The sequence below is a fragment of the Lissotriton helveticus genome, chromosome 4_2 (genome assembly GCF_964261635.1).
Source record: "Lissotriton helveticus chromosome 4_2, aLisHel1.1, whole genome shotgun sequence".
Taxonomy (NCBI): domain Eukaryota; kingdom Metazoa; phylum Chordata; class Amphibia; order Caudata; family Salamandridae; genus Lissotriton; species Lissotriton helveticus.
The window spans coordinates 5,268,057-5,281,303 of NC_136064.1; positions in this window are offsets into that span (position 1 = coordinate 5,268,057).

The following is a 13,247-nucleotide window of genomic DNA, read 5'->3' on the forward strand; positions in this document are numbered from 1 at the left end:
ATCAAGGGGCAATCAAGACACAGCAGTAGCAGAAGTACCCTCCGTAGCAGACAGGACATGATCCCCAAAAGAGAAAGAAAAATGCCAAGCCAATTTTTTAAATGACAGTAGGAGAGAAAACTGTGCAGGGAACTCCAAGTAGCCGCAGCACACACATCAGGCAAAGAGGAACCCCAAAAGACCCCCCCCAAGAGGTAACCACATCCCTGGTTGAATGACCCTGTGTAACTGAACAGGTGGGGGTCAGTGACACAGCCTTTATGTTAACCCCTTGGCATGTGCACTACTATCACAGTATTTACTCCGACCCATGTAGGAATGAGCAATCTCTTATCATTCATACTGTGTGCTTGAATGTATGTGTGCTCTGTTGTGGTTATTCTGCATGGATTGCTGCCCTCTTCAGTACTTTGTTAATAAAAGACTATTTGCAGGGAATTAATGGCTGTTTAAAAATTATTTTTATGTGTGTAAAAATGTAATGTATATTATATTTTAATTGTAATGCTTTTATAATATTATACGTAATTTTTAATGTATAGATGATAAATTATTGTTTATATGTATATGTATGTTACCTATATTTTTTAAATACATTGATTTTATTAAAAAAAATATTTAAACTGTAGCTTAAAATGTACCAATGTTAAATACAATTTAGTGCATATACCTGCCACTAAAATGACAATGTTTTGGACTACGATATTTTTGTCATAATATTTCTGACCTTTATATTATCAGTATAGAATGTCGATATTTTGTGGACGATGTTTTAGAAATTATATTTTTGTAGCCCAATGTTTCTGTGTTTGATATTTCGTAGTAATCCCCAGTAACAAGGAAGGCAGAGGGGTCCTTATTCCCAAGGATCCAAGCTGTTTCGAGGGCTCAACATTTGTACCACACATAAAACATAAGGGTGATGACGCTACCAGATGTAAAAGGCATGCACAGCCTTTATTCCGAGCTTACAACAAATAGTGGGGCATATTAGCAAGGAGTAGCGATAATTATGGCTAAATTCGCTTAGTGCATTTTTTTTTATCGCCGGATATTATCGCAGAGATGACGTGCTATTAGCAACGTTTATCTCAAAAAGCGATAAAATATCCGGCGATAGCGGCTCAATGCCTGAATATCGCTGGAAATCCAGCGATATTCAGGCATTATCGCTAATGGGGACTTAACCTGAATATCCACCTCCCATTGGATATACAGGTTAAGAAGTGGTCTGAGCAGGCGTTAGTTTCTAGCGATATTTGCGCTTAGTGCACCTTTTTTTATCGATTCGCCTGTCTTGCTAATAGGCGATAGCTATGTTAACGACTGCTTTCAGTCGCTAACAGGTTGGGTACGCCCACTTTGCATGTCATTAGCGATAAATATTGCTGACATGCAAAGCGGGCCCCAAACCTGTAGCTATCGCCTACAAGCTGTCGCTAACTGCTGTTAGCGACAGCTTGCTAATAGGTCCATAAAAATATCGCCGCTTTCATTGGAAAAAGTCCCGCTTAAGTGGCGATATTGCCCTTGATAAAATGCCCCAGTGTTTTTTATTTATTTATTGTTCAACAAGTAATACAACATTATGTAATATCACATTATTGAGGGTGAATACTGTAAAAAAAAAAGGAGGAAACGCGTACAATAAATAAACGGAGTAATCCACACATCTCTGCCTAGAGGGCGTACATTGATGACCAATGACTTTGATCTGATAAGTAAGACTATCAACTTATGAGGATAGATGTTAAAATGCTATAAATCATTAGATGCTAAGAATGCATCACATTGCTTCATAAAGAACCTATATATCTACAGCACACAATACTAATCCTAATTTGGGCACTGTTACACTCACCACATCCCGCTCCGCTGTAATCAGGCGTTGTAGCACGCTGGGGGGACATTCGGTCACCCCAGCGGGGACCCAATGAAGAAGCATGTCACCAACTAGTGGTGAGTGAGGGTCCTTCATAAAGAAAAGAATTTCCTCTCCCTTACTTTGTCTTGGGTGAGCTTTGCACCCGATGGGTTTTGCCCTGGTAGGGTACCTTGTTGGGTATTCACAGGGGGACAGAGACTGGACACCATGTACGTGTGTTTGTGGGAGTAACGACCGCATTCACAGTACAGAGTGAATAAACAAACTTCACTTTTTTGTTTATGGCAGCAGCTTTTCCTTTTCTTTTTCACTTAGTCACTCCTCTGTTGTTATTTGCGATTATGTTTGGGGTATAGGAGTGTCTACTCATGCCCTCTCTCTCTTGTTGGTATTAACTGAGTTCAAATACAAACATAATAAGACTATGATCTCAGAAAGAAGATATTTTCTAGGGAAATAATAATAGCAGGTACACCTTGAAAATAAACAGCTTACTTTAACAAATAGAAATATAAAGTATACCTCATATATCCTTTTAACTCATTGGGTGACCTACAACCACCCTTTAACCTAAGGTGAACTGTTGCCTGGAAAATCTTGGTAACAGATACGGAGAAACTGATGAAATGGCATAGAAAATTAAGAAACCTATGCATTGGAGCTGCAGGGCATGCTTGGCTTCTTTTTGCATAAGTGTAGTTATTGACTACTTTTGCTCCAGGTGATATGGGCGCAAACTCAAGGAGACTGCAGTGGGAGGTCCAGAAGCACCCTCCAGCAGAAGTATGCACAGGGCCGGCTTTAGCACTGGTGGTGCCCTGTGCGACATGTTTGTTGGTGCCCATCAATGACCACATCTACAACAGATTCCCTCTCTACCACCATTTAACAGTGCTCCTCAAGTCTTTGTAACCGCTCTCTCTCAGACTGATTTAGTTTTATAGCGCCTTTCATACCGGTTTAGGGTGTCAGATCACTTCAAATCACACACATGTGTAAATCAGTGTATGGGAAATTTGACATAAGACAGAGGACTACATGGAGTAGGAGTCACATGTCATCTATACTGGTAGGCAGTATAGTTTAAGAGTCCTTGGTCTGGAAAGCACAAATTCAGAATTTAAAACAGAACATCATTGTTAGGGGTTTTCTTTAATAATATAAATTGATTTCTTTCTATCCAAATGAACCCTTTTTGCAAGTTTAGGATAGTGAAAGACTGGTGAAAATGACATATACCACTTATACATATCTTGTAGTTTGCATCGAGGCCTTTGATGACAGTAAATAGCTCACTATGCTATATTAAGATTTTAACTTATAAACTGCCAGTAAAAAAGGGTCCCTGCGACACAAATAGTAACCCACTAACCTGTTTACTTTATATGTACTTTGTGATCTGCATGGTACACATTCTTTGCAATAGGCATATAAACCCACTGCACTACCTTATTATGACTTAAAACTTCCACTAAACAAACCTACCATCTCTCTCCAGCAGGAACATTAATCACTGGTGGGATCTTGACGTTTGTATTGATGCCTGAAAATGACTGGAAGCAAGCAACGTGGCAGCAGGTCCTTTAAAAAGGAAAATATACTTGCAAACAGGCGCCCCACCCCAAGTCAACGCCCGGTGCGGTGGCACCGATCGCACCGCCCTAGAGCCAGCCCTGTGTATGCATGTTTAAATATGCATAGGGTATTTCAATAGCCTGAACATAGCCAAAAGATGAAGGAGCACTGTACATGGTCAAAGGCAAGCACAAAGTCGAAGAGTAATAGAAGAGGAAGCTGAGTTGTGGAGGGTTAATGCATTGTGATGTAGTGTTCCCTAAAGAGTTGACTCTTGCTCTCTTTCCTAAATCGTACCAGCGTTATGGCGGTCCTGATGAATAAAGGCATGCTGTGTCAGATCCTGTGTGCATAGATGGAAGAAGTCTACTGTCTTGATTTTTTCTTTTTTACATTTCTTAGTCCGCAGTCTGATGGTGTCCTGGCTGTAGGTGTTCTGAGAATCACCAGACCTTGTCTGCAAGATAATCATGGGAGTGCTGATTGTGATGGTTTGTATATTGTATTGTATTGAAATTGCATTTGTATAGCGCTTACTACCCCTGACGAGGCGTCAAATCGCTTTTTCGGACAGTAGCACGCTACTCCGGGACCCATAGAGGATTAGTGTTGATTTAGTATAGTGAAACATGCAAGTCAATTTTAAGTGGTGGATAGGTTAGTCAGTTATTTGGATTCGGAAGGATAGCAGAAGGATAGAAGAGGGAAAAAGGTTTGTATTCATATAGTGCTTGTTACCCCTGATGGGGTGTTTATGCACTCTCATCCGGAAATTATGCAGATGGTTTTGAAGATAGTGTGGCCCGGCAGGGGCGGTTAATGAATTTCTATAATAAGGAGGTTATGTGATCACATTTCCTCATAATGGGGGTATGTGATCCTATCCCCTCAGACACTGGATGAGATATGTAGGGGTATATGGGATCTGCTCTTCACCCAAATCTTGGGAACTACCCAATGTTACCAGCTCTTTTTTCCATAATTTATGTGACACTCTAAGCCTAAAAGGGCATTGTTTTGAGGGTTGCTCTCTTCTGTCTGGACAAAGCTATACATCTCTGACAAGCTCTACTTGGGGCGAAACACATGTCAGAGGTTGCTTTTACTCATTCTAGGTTTGCTTGGAAGATATTTTACCAAGAAAAAGCTGCAATAATGTGCCTGAGTGGTAAAAGGCTCTTTTCATTTTCCAACTCAGCGAGAATGGCTTTTGCAAATCCAAATCTTAAAGACTTTGGTCTGAAAATGGCTAAAGGCTTTGTCACTTTCTAACTTGGCATGGATGGAACTGTGCTAATCCTATGCTTACAAACTCTGATAAAAAAACAGACTTTTGAGTTGAGAAGATTCAGAGTGTTGGTGTTGGAGTAGAGTGTTCCATATTAAGGATCTGCTTTCCACCTGTATGTTGGGAACTACCCAGGAGTCCCTGCACTTTTGTGCATTACGTATGTAACACTTTAAGCCTGAAATGGTGTTGTTTAGAAATGTAGTGTTGTGTAGAATGCCCCTATGAGGTGCTAGTTTGGAGTCTAGTAGGACATGGAGAAGGGCATTACCACCATCCAGATGCGAGATGGTGAGGGTCTGAACAGCAGTTCTGGAAGAAAAAGTTTGACTTTCTTCAGAAGAGCGAGCAGGTAGCAAATGGCATTATTATTATTTTTTTTTACAATTTGTTCATTGAGCATGAAGCTTGTGTCCAGGGTGAATCCAAGTGACCTGGTGTTCGGTGAAAGCTGGTGTTCGAAGCCGTAAAGGTTTCTGTCACTGAGACAGATTTGTACTGTTTCTTGTTTGTTGTTCTTGGCAAATAACATGAATTCTGTCTTATTTGGGTTAAGCTTCAGGTGGGTGCTGGACATCTAATTCTGGATTATGTGGAAGCAGTGATTGAGGCATTGGGTGTCTAAGGCAAGGGAGACTTTCACGTAGAGTTGTTTATACTCAACATATTGGTGAATCTTGAAGCTGTTATCTCTGAGTAGAGCACCAAGCGTTTCAAAACATATGAATGTTCATGGTCTTTCAGAAAAGCGGTTATTTAAGCCATACAAATCTGTGTGGTTTCACTGTCACTATAAACACTTTTGTTAGCTAAGAACAAAAAGTTTAGTTTAAATAATAATAATGGTAAACACAACTTAATAGGTATAAACGTGCCACTACATTGTTGATGTTTTGGACTACCATATTTTTGTCATGATATTTCTGAACATTATATTATCAGTGTATAAAGTCGATAGTTTGTGGTTAATGTTTTGACAACTATATTTGTGTACCAAAATATTTGTGTGTTTCATGCTTCAAAAGGGTGGCATGCTTCATCATAGGCTCCTCCACACACCACTCACAGAACTTTATGGTGTGGGCTGCAACTCTCCAGCTAAGGGAGAGGAGCACTTTAGTTCTTTAGGGAATGGGGTCCAGAGGTTACCCATATGAGCAAAAAGGTGTGGGTGGGTGTGGTGCATAGTGCGACTCAGGACAATGTGTAAAACTACCTCTTGATGCATCTAAAAGCAATTCTAATTGAGTGTTTCCAAGGAATGGGATTAAAACTAAGAGGGTGAAAACCTTCAACTGAGCGGCTACATGTAAAAGTTGAAAGATAGGGATCATTTGTGACCTGGAGATGCCTATGTGAACAAATTGGTGTCAGTTGAAAAAGTAGGAGGTGAACCAGTGAAGGGCATTGCCAATGGCCCCAGGGTGCGTATGAAGGTGGGATGGTCGACTGAGGTGAAGGCAACTGAGAAGTCCAGCAATAATAGAGGCAGGGATCATCTTCATCTGTGGTCAAGAGGGCGTTGTCTACAATGTGTAAGGTATCCATTCCCTTGCTGTAGTGTGATCTAAAGCCAGTCAGGTAGTTGTGCAAGAGATGGTTAGCACTTATGTGATCCTGGAGATAAACAAAGACTGTTTTTTAATGATGTTGCATGTGAATGGTAGATGAATGATGGCCCGTGGTTGGCAAGGTCATCAGGGTTGAATGTAGGTTTCTTTTAGATTGGAATGATCTGGCCTGACTTCAGAGCTTTTGAGAAGAAGCCTTTAGTGAGGTAAGCATTAGCAATGGTAATTTGGGGCATGAAAGCGTACTTGTAAATACATTTGATGACGTTTGATGGTAAGACATCATCTTCATAAGAAATGGCTTTAAGGGAGTTGAAAATGTCAGCAAGATCTAGAAGAGCTAGGGCTTTGCAGGCTGAGAACTGGGGGATTCTACAGGAAGAGGTGGGTGTGAGAGATGTAGCAATGTGCTGATGGATCTTCTGTATTTGTTCTCTGAAGCAGAGATTGATGGCATTGGACTTTTCTGTGAAATGATGACTTGGTGGGCCCAGAAAGAGCTCGATCATGTAGTCATTGTCTTGAACAGCCTTATGCTTCTTTCAGTGAGTTTATTGATGGTGTTGGTATAGTACTTTGCTTTGGCTGATTTGATGAGCTGTCTGCGTGTTGCACGGAGGGGCACAAGAGTTCTTTGGGGTTATGTTTTTCTTCCATTTTCTTTACTGTCAGCTGATAGATTGTTTAATGTTAGCATGCTTTAGAATACCAATGTGCTGAATATTTTGATGCATGTGTGTGTTATACATGGGGTTTGGATGTTCACATAGATTTAAAAAAATTGTTGAAGTTGTTTTAAAGGGTGTTGGCGCCGGACACGGAGTTGGTAGGGTTAGATCTGATTTCTAGCATTTGGTTGTCTATGGAGAAGTCTATGAAGATTCTAAAGATTTGGTCTTCTCCTTGGTGTTGACCCTGGATTGATGGAAGGATGCTGAGCAGTGAGATAGCGTTGGTAAAGTGGTTGGCCCAGGCCAGGATATGAGTGGTCTGTATTGGATTGTTGGTGAAGTGGAGAAGACAAGGTTGAGGATGTGGTCTTTGGAGTGTGTTGGTTTTGTGACATGCTGCAACGCGTTGAGTGTATTGATAAGGTTGAACAGGATATCTCTTGTTTGGATGAGCTTATGTTGCCCGGAAGTTTGAAGACACCCAAGAGGGTAGTGTGGGCATTCAGGAAGGCTAGATAGCTGAACACACACTGAAGAGTCATGTTACAATAATCAGCAGTAATCCTACTTTCCCATACTTCGATGTTATCATTGCATCATACCCTCACTCTATCTCTCTATGTTTATAGAAAAAAATGATTGTGTAAACTATAAACAATACTATTATCTTTGAATGAACAAGAACCAAAAAAATTGAAAGAAAAACCTTTTTTAAGTTAATCCATAAATATTTTAACTAAAGGATTTTAGTATAGTTCTGTTCAAGCTACAGTAGAAAAGTATTTGTCAAGTAAATCAACATGTATATTAAAGCAACCTTTGAAAACAGACTATTAACTAATCAAGATTAACTGTTCAGAAAAAATATATTAAATTGAGCACAGAAGTGCATTCATTAACTTGACTTACTGTGCAAGTGAGAGGCAGTGGCTATAAACCATAGCGATGTACACAGATATTTTTATTATCACGACTCTTCAAATTTTGAAACAGAAGGAAGTGAAAAAACAGACAAATAAAAGCACTAATCATGATGAACACAACCAAAACAAGTGAATATCATCAAGCAAGACGCTAATTACATTCTTTGGCTTTTAGGCGGGAAATATGTTTGGATTACAGGAATATGGCAATCTAAGTGCAACTTAAAAACCCACATAAAACATAAGGTCCCCCATTATGACAATAGCAATCCTGATATAAAATAGTCATTTTCACAACAGTGCAGACTGATGGATGGAACTTTTAAGCCCTGTCCACTACCGTTTGGCCACCTAAAGGCAGGCTCATTAAGTTAATAAATCATATACTTTTACATACAGAGTCCTTGATCACACCCAGTCACACCTCAACATATGCCAACCACAAAAATTCAAAGCTGTTTTTATTTTAAGGAGGCCATTTGGAAAAAGATCATATAACAAATTCACCTGACATTACTATTAGAAAGAAAATGACCAAAATTTTCAATATAAATTAATGTATTCAAACTGAGGGGAAGTCTTTAGTCGGTCCTCAATTATCAATTACTAACAACTAACCCAATGTAAAATAATGAAGAAAACCTAACACCTAGGCTCGAAAACCTTGAAGTCACATGGGTTGCTTGCCTCATCAGAAAAATATAAAGACAAACCACACCGATAGCCTGCATTTCCAAATACCTTACCTTATGAGAATCAACAACACTTTTGAAGGGAAACACAATTAATTCAAAAATTAAATTGGAATACATCATACTTAATTCTATTATTACATAGATCTACTCAAACAGATACATAGTAAGAAATATGACAAACACAGGCCTTAGCAGGAATTTTACGCAAGAAAAACAACAATACATATACAGATAAATAGATCCTACACTACGATAAAATCGAGTACTTTTGTAACCATACAAGGCGCAGATTAAATTGAAATAATAGCATTCATTATAAATTTTAAAAATAAACACATAAAAACAATTAGCGATGTAATGAAAGAAGCTGTTAGAAATTGAATTTCTGGTTGGCTAAGGTTTGCATCAAAGCCAGGCAGAAACCACCACTCTAGTCAGAATAAGGGAGTTACACTCCTAAAATAACCCCTGCTCACCCCCTTGGTAGCTTGGCACGAGCAGTCAGGCTTCTTCTTCTGTATTTGTCCCATACCTGGAGCGTAGCCTCTTTTGCTTGTGTCCTTTCACTGCATACCTTTCAGAAACTAAATTCTTCTTTTTGGTTAACCACGCCATGAGAGTGCATGTGTTTTTCAGCTGTCTCCCACGTGTACTTTTCATCCTCCCCCCCCCCTGCTTTGTTTTGCTGTATCTCATCTATGTGCTTCTCCTATTGAATTAACTACAAATAACTTGTAATAGTACCTGGTACAATGAGATAAATACTGATACCCAGTGATTACCTTGCACAAATAGTAGGCAGGAGTCATAGGTTTTTTAGGAGCATGCCACCTGTGCTGTGAAATGGCAGAGTAGCTGAATACCTTGGCTGAGTCCTGTTTCACTTCATGTCTCTTTCTTTCACCATCCTACACTTCCTGTCTCATTATCTCACTTGTGTTTTGTTATCCATGCTTTTTTTCTTTTGTCACTGTTTTGCTTTCCTTTCATCCGCCTTCTTTCTCCCTTTTCTTCCTCTTACTGTCTTGCTATGACTCAAAGTCTGGTGATGAAATATGTCCCGCTCTCCTTCAATTAGTGCCAGTGGCCATCCTGGGAAACCACTGGCACACATTAAGCACTACTGTTGCCACAGTCCTTCCACAACTGAATAAAGGTGTCCGTAACCAGGATAAGAAATTCACCATTCAGGTGGCAAAGCATTCAAAGTTTTACATGGAAAAATGTATACTGCACATTTTAAATGTGTTACTCAATGAATAAGCGTTGGACAATGATTAGACCTACGCTTTTGTTGATTTTTGCACTGTCTCTCCGAGAGCAATGTGAAATTAGCCCCTCACAATGAAAAGTCTAGGACATATTTACAATGAAATGCCAGAGCGTGGTGCTGCGCAAAATTTGGCAGTGCCATGCTCAGACATTTCAAAAAACGCAGGACTGCGCCATATTTACAACAATACATCACACCCCTGTGTTTTCCCTAGTGCTGGCACTAAAATGAGATGCCTGGTGCCAACACAGGCACCTTTGCACTAGAGTCCAGGGTGCCTGCTATGCAGGGAATGATTGTTTATGTGCAGGAAGGTGTCCATAATGGGATTTGTTACTACTATGTGTGCTGCATCATGCAGCACACATAGTAGTAACAAATCTCCATTATTTAATGACTGTTTATGTGCAGAAAGGGACACCTTCCTGCACATAAACAATCATTAATCACTTTTTGCTCCTTCTATGTGTGCTGCAAAATGCATCATACATAGGAAAGGCAAAAACGAGGAGAAATAAAGGTATTTCTCTCTGTTGCACCACTTAAAAGCCTTCTTTTGCATGGCTTTCATTTTTGGCACTGCCTCAGATTTACACCTCCTTGTAAATCTGGTGCAGCATCAAAAATCAATGGTTGTTCTGGTGCAACACCCACAGCAAAACCCGTTGCTTTCCACTTTCAAACAAAGCGATGCCTGTATAAGGGCTATATTCACAAGACGGCGTTAAGCCACAAAAAGTGGCTTAACGCCACCTTGTAAATATGGAGAATGGCATAGCGCCACCTGAAGGTTGTTCAAAGTGAGTAATGAGTAATGAAATTCTTTATTAACCATAGGATTACTTAAAATCTTTACAGAAAACACTTTAAATAGATACAATAAAGTGTACAATGCCTGCATGGGCACAGTTTTAGCAGTATGCTGCTGAAAGAGACTATGTTACAATAAGTTAAAATTATGAAGACACTCCTGAAGAATTGTACTGGAGTAAGGATTGATCCAGTTCAAAGGAGAGAGTCTGAACTTGCTCAAAGTGACATTCTGGTGGTGATATATACCCCTCTCTATTTCCTAATACAACCTCTGTTTTACTGAGATTCAGTTTTAAAATATTTTAGGACCTCCTCCTTCTAATCATGGACAAACAGGAACTCAACACGAAGTCTCCAGTTTTTCTTTTACCTAATGATTAATTACATCAACAGAAGTCTCCAATGGCCTATAAAATGTCTGCCAAGGGTCCCATATAAAAGTTAAAAGGCAGAAGTGATAATGCTGAACACACTTTTTGATAGCCCCTTAATATACCATTAAAGACGGATTGGCTACCATCTGTTGTCTGCCAGAGAGGAATGACTTTAGCCAATCACAAGCAAAGACTTCAGTTCCACTGTGTTGACGTCGCTCATTCATGAAGCAATGGTCAACAGTTTAAAATACTGCTGAGACCAGAAACAAGCATCCTGGAACCGGTTTCAGGATATCACCCTTCATCAGCCAGGCTAGCTTGAATCCAGTGGTGTAGTGGGCACGGGACCCACGTCTGGGCATATCCTTCTCACTTAGGGCGACATATACAAAAGAAACAATTGATGGATGGAATGCCGGACAATGCATTCACTCCCAGTCACAAGGATCCGGGCTCACTATGCCACTGGATTCAAGCGATCCTGGCTGATGAGGGGTGAAACCCCGGAACCGGTCCTAGGATGCTTGTTTCTGGTCCAGGGAGGACCTGGCTTGGCAGTTTGGGATGTACTGTTCCCATGAGGCACAGGGTCATGACTGATTTACATATGGCCAGGTCTAAACTAGGGTGGCACGGTGAGCAATAGAATGATGGATTTAACCCAGATCTCTTGACTGGGGTGAATGTTTTGATTTGTTCTGCATTCTGTCCATCAATTGTGTGTCTTTTGCTTTCTCGCCCTAAGTGCGCCGGGTATGCCCAGACGTGGGTCCCGGGCTCACTATGCCACTGGATTCAAGCCAATCCTGGCTGATGAGGGGTGAAACCCCAAAACCTGTCCTAGAACGATTGTTTCCAGTCCAGGGAGGACCTGGCTTGGCAGTTCGGGCTGTCCTGTTCCCATGAGGCACAGGGTCAAGACTGATTTGCATACGGCCAGGTCTAAACTGAGGTGGCATGGTGAGCAAAATAATGATGGATTTAACCCAGATCTCTTGAATTGGGTGAATGTTTTGATTTGTTCTGCATTCTGTCCATCAATTGTGTGTAGACCCAGGGTCAAAGAGCAGTTAGCAACTGGTGAGAGATAATCAGTTACAAAAGGGACAACGTTCTCATGGGTTTTACAGGATAAAGGTTTTGCAGACATCATAGTGGTCCAAAGGTGGCATTAGGACTTGGCACAAGTATTGGTGCTGTGAAAGCAGAGGACAGATATATCCCTAAGCTCAATTTCTAGTTTAATTATTGAACATTGCTCAATAAAATAGTTAATTAATCCCACGGAATTGATGTGAAGCCTGAAGGGAGCCAAGTTCTGAAATTAACTTAAAAAGTTCTTTAGAAGTGTTAGCTGCTGAAGTAATACACTCCTTGAAGATAAGTTTGTTTATCCATATTACCCGATTTGGTAAATAGACAATGTTGGCATATAATCAATATGTCATTCTTCACTGTCACTACTGCTTTCAGCATTTTAGGTAAAAAATGTATAAATCAAAGGTAAGTGTTGCAGCAAAAAATCAACACACCACAGGTAAGCAATTCAAATACTTATATTTTTTCAACTAGAAAGGAAGCAGGCAGCTGACCCCATCTTCCTGTCTTATCACTACAAGGTGATGCCTGACGTATGACACCATAAGCTCTAGAGCTGAGACATGTCAACCATCTGGACGGAGCAAGATGACAGAGACGACCTGACGAGGGGACACAACAGTAAGGAATAAGATGTTTTTTGAGACAAAGAACTGGTATGCTTTAAAGTCTGAACTACAGCCATCACTCACATCAAGGGAGCTTTTTAAGGCGGCTTTAGGACCCCTTACTTGATGAAAAGAGAGGAACTAAGAATTGCCCTGCTTGTACATCTTCTCTTAGGGACTCTTGCAATACACTACTGCGGTGTGCCCAGCCACATAATCTGGGGGCATATTATCAAGGGGGTTTATCTCCGCTTTTTTGGCTTTAAAACGGAGATAGAATTATCTCCTTATTACCTAGCTGTCGCTAACACCAGTTAGCGACAGCTAGTAGGAGATAGCGACCATCTTGGGCCCCGCTTTGCATGTCAGTGAAATTTATCACTAATGACATGCAAAGTGGGCGTGCCAAGATGTTAGCGACTGGAAACAGTCGCTAACATCACTATCTCCTATTACCAACTTTTGGAGAT